This window comes from Gavialis gangeticus, unplaced genomic scaffold (genome assembly GCF_001723915.1).
Source record: "Gavialis gangeticus isolate Ggan-Ray unplaced genomic scaffold, GavGan_comp1, whole genome shotgun sequence".
NCBI lineage: Eukaryota > Metazoa > Chordata > Crocodylia > Gavialidae > Gavialis > Gavialis gangeticus.
In genome coordinates, this window is record NW_017729016.1 from 18,215,676 (window position 1) to 18,225,713 (window position 10,038).

At 41.2% G+C, this 10,038-nt stretch overlaps 1 long non-coding RNA gene across 1 annotated transcript in view; it reads left to right on the forward strand.

The window, feature by feature from the left end:
* The window catches only part of LOC109294547, a 48,828-nt gene extending 40,001 nt beyond the window's left edge, over positions 1–8,827 (forward strand). Inside the window, exons 3-4 of the long non-coding RNA XR_002096554.1 lie at positions 3,020–3,080; positions 8,151–8,827. This is a non-coding gene — a long non-coding RNA (uncharacterized LOC109294547). The remainder of the gene's footprint in view (positions 1–3,019; positions 3,081–8,150) is intronic.
* The last annotated feature ends 1,211 nt before the right edge of the window (positions 8,828–10,038 follow it).

Below are 10,038 nucleotides of genomic sequence, written 5' to 3' on the forward strand. Positions count from 1 at the left end.
CAGTTGTATGCTGTTCCTGTCTGGGTCCCCGCCCTCAGACAATGGGGTTTGCAGAAGTACTGAGGATTTCAGTTGTAAGACAAGAAAACAGGAGCTGTACTTTAAACATATAAAGTACTATATGATGCCAAATACTCTGAAAAATCAGGCCTTGTGTAGCTCAGCTTGGGCACCCAAATCAAGAGGATACCTTTGACGTGAATCTTTCTCTATACAGTACCCTGTTGAAAAACAGAGATAATATTAGCCTTTCACCTCACAAGGTTGTTTTGAAAAATAAAATAAATTAATGTGTGAAACACTCTGTTACTACAGTGATAAGCATCACAGAAAAACCTACAAGGAAATTAATAGTGCTGTCTGCAGTGCAGGGTTTGAACAGCGTGCGGCAAATAAGGCCTAGGGCCACGCATTGAACAATAAAGAGAAAACAAAATATTGAATAGTTGCTCATTAAATGAGCATCATCCATTCCAGGCATTCCAGGTAGGGGTCCTGCAGAAGGAACCATGTGTGGTCATGTAATTAAAGACTGCAAAACCTACATGTTATAAAGCTCTGTGACATGTAGGTTACGTCTACTTTGCTACTTAGGGTCAACTAGCAAGCCCACACATCCACACTGAAACCTGCATCTCAAGACCCATCCAGCCTGACCCCAGACACCCTACTGCCTTTTAGGCTAGGGACAGAAATTACACATAAACCAATATAAGTGACTGGAAACTGTAACATAAAAGATGTTCAGTGCACACAAACTGCTTTCAAAATGTCCAAAACTGTTTTAAGGTAAACCTGGATGGATGTAGTATCAGACTGATACTTGACTGATCTAAGTTAAATCAGTTTATGAACTTCTGTCTCAGGTCTTAAAGACCGAGGCTGAGCCTCCTACTCACCTGCTGCTCCCTGCAGCACCGGCCACAAGCACAAGAAGTCCCCCAGGAGTAAACTCACACCAGCCTGTTCCTGACTTGCAGGCCTTCTGCACTTTACTGCCTATTCTCTCACAGCCACAATTAGAGCAAAGTGCAGGAAAAATACTTTGCAGACAGATTTCTCAGAGGGCTATGCTTGGAGACCAAACAGCATAGCGGACCGGCACCTTGTCCAAGGAGGAAGAGCTCATATGGCTTGGGTTGGTTGAGGAGTTGTCTCTAAATATCCAGGCTAGTATATCCTTACAGAAATATGTATGGCTGCTTATTAATTGCAGAAGCAGCGGTCGTGACTCCATAGTTAAGACTCATTTCCACCTTGGGCTTGCAGGGGGATTCAACCTCTTCACTATGTAAAACTAACGTGTAACCTCCCCACATGTAGAGTAATTACTCTTTGAGCAGAGGATGAACTCCTGAGAATTTACAGACTGATGTGTTAGTTTATAAGAGAAAATAAATTAAACTGAGTTTAAATAAATCAAAGCTAGAGTTTAGAATTTGAGGAACTTAAGGGTAAAAACATTGCAGAGATGATGCAATTACCCCCAAACTAAAAATTATTAAACCCTACCACTAATCATAGAGTTAAACTTGTAAGAAAGCCAAATATGTTAAGGTATGGAAATGCAGCTAAGGAACCCAAATGACCATCACGCTGCCCTGTTATGACATTACACTTGAGGAAGTATGTTAAAAAAATCAAATAGATCTTTAAAAGTCAGTTTTATCAAATCTAGGACCTAAAATATGAATATATTTTATATTTATATTTTTGTTAAAGCATCACTGCAGGACACATACTTAACATTGTTTCGGGGGGGTTTTTTAGCTCTGCATCTCTATACCTTAATATCTTACCCTTAACTGAATTTTCTGGGTGTGTTATAGTTAGCTTTAGAATCACTGCCACATCTCTGTAATTTTTTTTTAAAACCACTGAGATTATTGATGTGTATTCTCACCCTTAGTGCCATATTAAGGTATTTTTTGTTTGGGAATACTATAACCATTTACCTTATATGTTGTCATAATGGTAGATTTGCTTTATATGTTATTATAATGGTAGACTGACAACTATATACTAGTGGTGAAGGGCACTGGCCATATATATATGGGCACATCTATTAAACATATGGGTAGGGAAAGATCACAATGCTTAAGGCAAGGCTTTGTTTCTGGATAAAGACTCATCTCCTTCTGCACAAAAATACAATGGTTTTTCTAACATCAAAACATTCCAAGAGAGAACTGGAGCATATACTATTCAATTTTGCAAAACTGTTGAATTGTGCACTTGAGATGGTAAATATGGGCAGCATGATAAACAGACTGTTTTTATTCTAGCAAAACTATTTTGTGTTGATGTTCTATGTCATATGATGCATCTAAACAGCAGCCCTGGGGCAGGACCCCACTGCAATCAAGCTGTCAAGTTTAACACGGATATGCTATAGAAATATCTTTAATAAATAAATTAAGGATTGTGGCTACTTGCAGGCAGTTCAGGCATTTTTTTTTATCTCTGCAATAGCAGGTTGCCATCAGACATTTAGAGGGTTATTTTCATCACCAGCAGGATAAACAAACCAATGTTCCCCCTGTCCTTCAATCCCTTTCCTGTCTGTGTCCTAACAAATTCAGGGCGAAAGAAGCTGGTTGTACTGTCAGCACACTAGTGAGGATATGAGCCCTGTCAATTTGCTGGGCTAAAGCACTATGTTCAAATGGACCTAAGAATACAGCTTCAGGTTTACTTCATGCAGCTGCCTGTTCTAGTTGGAGAGTTTAATTTAGTTTAAAAGAAGCTTACGGGAAATGAACTTCCAAGTTAGTACAATGTAAGTTGTAGGCCATAGCAAAAGTATCATTTCCTTACCAGATAGTATTCCTGTACCATCAGAAAATACTCACAGCACAACAAGTACAAAAAAAATACAATTTAAAAAGAAAACAATTATTTGATATGTTGCATTCTGCTGTTGCTTGGCCTAAGCTGATATGAAGTGTTGGGACACAATAGAAAATGTTAGAAAAACTAATCATCTGTATTTTTTCTTTGCTATGTTTTGAACACAAAGAAACAGCTCAATTGTATTCCTCTGGATAATCTAAAGAAGAACAAAGATCTGAAAAAAACAGGTAAATTGTATAACATCTGCAAGAAATTCGCTGCAGTAGGTAATTTGTTTCTGTCATTTTTACAGGTGGGAGAAACTAGTGACATTCATTAGCAGCAAGTTTAGTTTGTAGAGCAAAGGAAGAAGGCACCATCTCAAAGCAGATGGGCTTTTTTTCCCAGGGAACAGGGAAGGCAAAGTAAATGCTTAGTAAGGCCACAATGTCCTGTTGGCTTTGTGGACAGCACTGGTATAGTCTTTTGACAGAGCTTTCAGTTATTTGGATGTTGTTATGGGAACCACAGAATTAGAGTCAAATTGGAGGTAGTGATAAAAGAGAAAAAAAGAATTGCTGTTTTTCTCTAAACACATTTTGGTTGACTTTCCATGCATTTGGAACAATAAAAAGCAACAGGTAGCAGAAATATGAGCAGTATTCAGCCATTTTAATAGATTATAAGACAGATTGTATATTGGATAAGAAGAGTAATGTAAAATCATATTTCTCCTTTGATGTGGTCTTTAATTCTGGGTTTGACAATTTCAGTTGCTGGTCTGACATTCTGCTTTTACTTTTACTTGTTATTCAAGCTGGTGGAGCATAGGTTACAAACCTAAATACCCTTCTCACATTTTAGCATTTCATGCTGTGAATAGGCCCATTGATTTCAATGGCACGCCACAATATGGACAAGAGTTTCAAAATCAGGCCTTTGATATTTCTATTTGGGGAGTGGACAGAAGGGAAAAAGGAGAATAAAAGAAGCTTAAACTGAGCAAAATAGATGAATGTGTGTGTATCAAGGAGCCTGGGCTCTCTGTTACTTTAAGATAAAGGCAGCCCAGCCAGGAAGCACTGCAGGGTGGCCAGGGCACCCGGGCAAATGAAGCAATTAGCAGACACCTGCAAGAGGTCACCTGACAGGATGTAGGCAGGGCCTGGGGAGCATATAAAGCCAAGACTGGGGCTAGCAGGGGAGTCTTTCCCTGGCAGATGCAGGGGAAGGAGCTCCTGCCTAGAAGAGACCCCCAGGGATGCTTGACTGTGTTTTGCTGCCTACAGGAGTTGTGAGGCCAGGAGCTCACGAGGTACCATGGCAGGGAGGCAGACTATATTAGGGGTAAAGGTTTACCCTCCTAAACTCCTAATAATAATAGCCCTCTGCTCCTAAAGGGGCAGAGGGCTATTATTATTATTATTAATATTGCTATTATTATGTTATAGCCCATGGCCTTATGTTTATGTTGCTGTCTGTACCAGTGGTTTGGGTTGGGACTGTAAGGGATGGTTTTGGAGGTCCCATTAATGCCTGTAAGGCATGTGATTGCCTGGAGCCCTTGCCACGGGCAGGCTCAAGGAGTGAACTATTATTGAGCCCCAGAGAGGCAGTACAAGGCTACAGAGCAGACAGGGGCCGGGGGCCCAAGCGGGGCACAGCAAAGGGTCTGGGGGCCTGGTGGACAAAGGTCAGGGACCCTGAGATTGAAGGCGATAGATTGAAGCTAGCACCTCAACGCTGGGTCTGGCACAGTGGGCTTAGGCAAAGCGGCCTGGCGAGATTGAAAGGGGCTGAGGCCCTGAGAGATGTTACAATTATGTTGTTATTGTAACACCTGCGAGGCTTGGGACATGGTGTAGGGCAGGAAAGGAAACATGCAAGTTGCCCCTAAGGCTACAGGTGCCCTGCAGGTGCATAGTCAAGCCAGGAGGGACTTATTAGGACAGAGGACTGCAACGAGACCCTGAGGGAGGGAAACTTGTAAGACTGAGGTTCACTCTGAGGCCTGCTGGTAGTCTCCCTTAAACACTCTTAAGAATAAGATCAAGGCATGGTGGGCGAGTGACGGAGAGGGAGAGGCCATAGAGTCTGAGCCAGACGGAAGTTGCAGTTTTGCTGAGAGGCGTCACGGCCGCCCCACTGGTTGTGACCTGTCACAGTGTGCTTAAGTATGTGTTCAGTAGCTTTTGCTGAGTGCGGGTCAAAGCAAGACCATCAGCAAATTATATCCTGGAAAGACTGCTGCCATTTCCAGCACAAAAATTACCACCCTACAAAAACTGAATTATGGTAAGAGACAGAAACTATGAGACAAAGCCAATATTCAGTTAAATATGAAATGATTCCCTAATAATTCCATCAAGAGATCATGGGTCATTCTTTTTAAAGAGCAACTGCTCTAAAACTGGAGGATCATTAACCTATTCATATTTATGCACTCTTCAATATGAAGCTTAAGTTGTGCATTACAGTGCATCCTGATTGTAAATGGCATAAACATAATGGGGTTAACTAACATAGTAGAGTGCTAATATGTAACAGCCTTTTAACAGTCATTTGTAACGAAAGATAAGTGCATCTGAAGAATAAAAATATGCTACAATTTGGGAAGCAGTTGAGAAACTCTTATTGACTTGAAATTCTGAACTAAGAGCTAGCTCAACCAAGCATCTTAAGCACTGTGATGCTCAGTATTGCAAAACTTTAATTTTAGATGCCTGGCTCCAGAGCAGACCAATCCTGATTTAGGTGTCAGTACCCATTAAACAACACATGGGAAGAGGAAAATACCTCAACATAGGATTCACAACAGCCAACACGTTCAGGAGTGAGCCACAGAAGCTTGACTAGGACTATTCACCTTCAAAGCAGCTGGAGGCCACATGTGCCCCAGACTGTCCCATGAGGGGCCCAAGCCCCTGGGGTGCATGCCCTGTATGTGCACATGTACAGTCCCCAGCATGGTGCAGCACCCTGCCTCACCTTCGTGCTCCCGGTGAGCTCCCCTGTGGCACTGTGCCACAGACACGCCAGGCTCTCAGCTACCCCAGCTCTGTGGACTGTGCTGCACCATGCTACCCTTGGAAGGAAGGGCATACAACTAAAGCTGGGGAAGGAGGGAGAGGCCCAAGACCTCAGCTGCTGCTGCAACTGGAGCAATAGGGGCAAGCAGCAGCTAGGTGGAAGCCTGGGGGATTCATATTACCACACATGGGCTGCAGGCAGCTGGCAGCCACTAGTCATATAGCCCTGAGCTAGATGTAGGGAACACTGATGAGAGGTGAGGTCTTAAATCCTACCTCTTTCTGGGACTTAGAGTCCATCAACACCGGGTCACAGTGTTGATAAGCATGACCCCACACACCTTCTCCAGTTTGCATGTGCCGACCTCAGAAAGGCGTTAGTGAAGAAGTTCTGGGGTCACCCCAGCTGCTCACAAGCACAATGGAGATGGAGATCTTGGGGGTAGTGGGGGAAATCCTTGGGGTATCTTCAGTCCTGCATGCCCAGGTTTCTGAGCAAGAGTGGGTGGGTGGGAAAAAGTTCCTTGGTAGTGGCCTCCACAGCAACAGGCATACAATGAAGATGCGTCTGTCTAACTCTGGGCTGCAGTGAAGTGCTTACATTAGATCAGGATTTGCAGCCCAGCATCTTCTCGGGGTGACTGGCTCCTAAGTTGTCCCTGTTCAAAAAGGGCTTATCCTTCTTTTAGGTTTCATAGGCATTTGGGCTGGAAGGGACCCCGAAGGACCAAGTCCAGCCCCCCGCCCCAAGGGCAGGAAGTCAGCAGGGATCACAGGATCCCAGCAAGATTCATAGGAGCTCAGCAAGATAACTTGCTTTAGGAAACTGCTTCTCAGTGGTTAGACCATTCACACCAGATATGGGAAGCCTTCTCAGTCTGGGTACATTCGAACCCACATCTCTTGCAACCGAGGAGAGTGCCATCAGGGTAGTGGCTAGGCAGGAATGGTGGCACCAAATTCGTCCACCTGGGCTGGGTAGCACCAATTCTGAGCATCTACCAGAGAAGAACTTAGGAAACTTTACTGGTGAAAACTTGGGAGCTGAAGCATGGGCATTTTGAGAGTTGTAATCTTGAACCTAAATGCCACTTAAGCCCCAGTTTAGGCACCAAGTCCTTCTGTGGATCTGAGCCTTAGATATAAGCTAGAAAAAATGGGAGTGGGAAAACAGTTTCATGAAAAATTGATCTGCACGGAGAACAATAAACTCACACATTTACCTCTCTTGATCATTTCATGCTTGTTTACATATTTTATTTCTTTTTTGTTGCACAATTTCATACACACAGGAACATTATATACACAGATTTTAATTTACCACTCCATCATATGAGCTTTCCACTGACAGAACTTCACTTAATTCATTTAATTCACTGTAACAGTGTGACGGATAAGGTCTACAGGGTGAAATCTTAGTCCCATTGACTAGGCACCTGGAGCTTACAGCAACTTTTGAAAAGGGCTTGACAGGTTTAAAAGTTGAACTTCAGTTCAACCTCCTATGGAAAATAAATAACTGAAGGCTATAATCTGCCACCCTTGCTACTAATGCAAGTATAATATAGTAGTAGAATTGATGTCAATGGGAATATTATTGGCAGGAAGTACTACTGAATGTGTACAAAAATAGCAGAATCTGGCCCTTAGCATAGTGTTGATTCCAATTTTTAAAAAATATGTTGTGATATATTTCCCAGAGGATGGAAGCTTCCTGATGCTGTATATGTCTGTGAACATGTGTACAAGCTTTATACTGTTAATTTTATATCTGATTAATGCAAAACTTACAAGAACATATTTTATAATTAAAAATGTTTTGTCATTAGAGGCGTACTGCTAAGAGACTTTGCAAATATGTCCAATTTCATCTACAAAGAATGACAGAATATAAACAGCACATCAAGTGATTTGAAAATCATTTGGAAAAAAACTCTCAAAACTTAATTAGAGTTCAAATTATAGAAATTGCTCATGCCAGTGTTAAAAAAACCTAAACAACTCTCCAATAGAAATTATTGACCCATTCTTGTAAAGCTACTCTAAGAAATGCATTTGTCTTGAGGCTTTTCATAAGAAAGTAATTATTTAAAACTGTTCTGGCCCCTAATAAGCACGGCTCTGAGACAGTTTTGATCCATTGATGAGTTCTACCTAATATGTTCCCTGAGGTACAGTTTCCTTAAATCTATTAGACGTTTACAGTCTTTCAGGATGTGCTGCCTGAGATGGTCTATCACACTGTATTAACTTGACAAGGTAATGTAGTGCTATCTTTTATTTTCATAGAAAGAACTACGTTTGACCTTGAAACTACTAAGAACGGTTTATTGTGCCGACCTTTATTGGAGGGACTTTGTGGTGTGCTGCCAGAAAGACCTGAATGACGTTCAAGCAGGAAGCTATGGGGTTTTCCTTACCGAATCAGACCGCGGGTCCATCAAAATCAGTCTCCTGCTCCAGACTTACGCCCCATGCTTCAGAGAGAGGCAACACGCAGATACGCACACTCTCATGATACATCTAAGCCATTTGTATCATACAGTTATTAGAAGGAAAAAAATCCTTGTTTATCTCTGTTCATCTGTGGTTTCAACCGTGCCTCTCAGTGTGGAATCAGCACAGGCTCCTCCGGTGATCACTTACCAACTTGAACCGCAGATGCAATTTCTCTTTTGTTAACAGATACACTTACACATTAGTGATCATAAAAACAACCTCTTGATCCTTCTCCAATTTGTTCTGCAATAACTTTCAGAGATACACCCTGGCATTACTGCAGCGATGTAAAGATCTCAAATATATTAGGCACCGTTATAAACTCACCTTTGCAACATGCTCTTGTGAGTTTATGCCTCCCAGTAAGTTTCCAGGATTAAGAGTTATTTGTGCATTAATCTTCACCTTTATAACCCCTTTGCTCCAAATAAATTAACTAAACTTAGCTAGGTAGAAAGACAATAAACAGTAGTTTAGTTTGTGCATAAAAAATTAAAAATAGAACCTTTTAGGATAGCCTACACCAGCCCAGCCTTGCATCTGTAACTTTAGGTAATCACTCAAGGTTTATTTTTTATTTTGTATTTTCAGAGAGCTTAGACAGCTCTATTCTATCCATTTTCAAAGTCTATTCTAATAATTAGTTGCTAAAATGAAGAACACCTAAATGACTGCAGACCCACACATTTGTTAACAAGATGATCCAACACTTGTGAGTAAAGGAAAATGTCCTCTGATGTAATGCCAAATTCCGCTATAAGTAACACTGATTTACACTTGAGATAACTTTGTTGAAATTAAAACTCACAAAGATATATAATCACGTTTAACCATGTGCATAGTCCCATCAGAGTACATGGAGTCAGCATATGCTTAAATGTAAGCATTTGTGTTAAACTTTGCAAGATGCGATTTACTCTAGGTTTACACCAGCATGACAATGAGCAGAATAGGGCTCAAAATTCCTTAGATCACTTGTACATATGTGGAGCTGTTTTAGCCTTGCCTGTGAAACCTCCTCTGGATCGTATGCAATTTCCAACATCTGTAGCAAAAGTCAGATTCCATCAAGATCCCCAACTGTTTAAAGCTACTCATTTTGTAAAAATTTAATTATGATTGAATGAAACAACTCTCTGAACATATGGTTTTGAGTTTTGCCAGCATTCAAGGCCAATTTATTTTTTATTAATCTATGTTTGTAAGATGTCTGAGCCACTCTGTGTAAATCCCCTCCTTTTAAAAGGCTAAAAATGAAGAGTCTCTGGAAAGAAAAGCAGGATGGCGTGGCTGATCAAAGGATGCTGCACAGCAAAACCACTCTTGTCAAATAGCAGACTGATAAGGGGAGACTGCAAACTAACTTCTTCACAATACATTTTACATATTTATTTGCTATGAAATGTTATTAGAAGATGCAAATATAAATTTCTTTCTTTGCTGGTTTTGTTCTTGTTTCTGAAGTAAACATCTTGTTTGCCTCCCTACTTTTCTATCGACGTTTGGAATTGATGTCTGTTTTTCTAGAATTGCCTTGCTTATTGGTAGGAGTGTGCAAAGCGGGCCCTATTCAATTTGGATTCGGCCCAAATCAGGGACAGTGATTCAGTTACTTGATTCGGATCACTGTCCCTGATTTGACTCGGCCAAATCCGAATCTTAAGATTCAATGCTGATT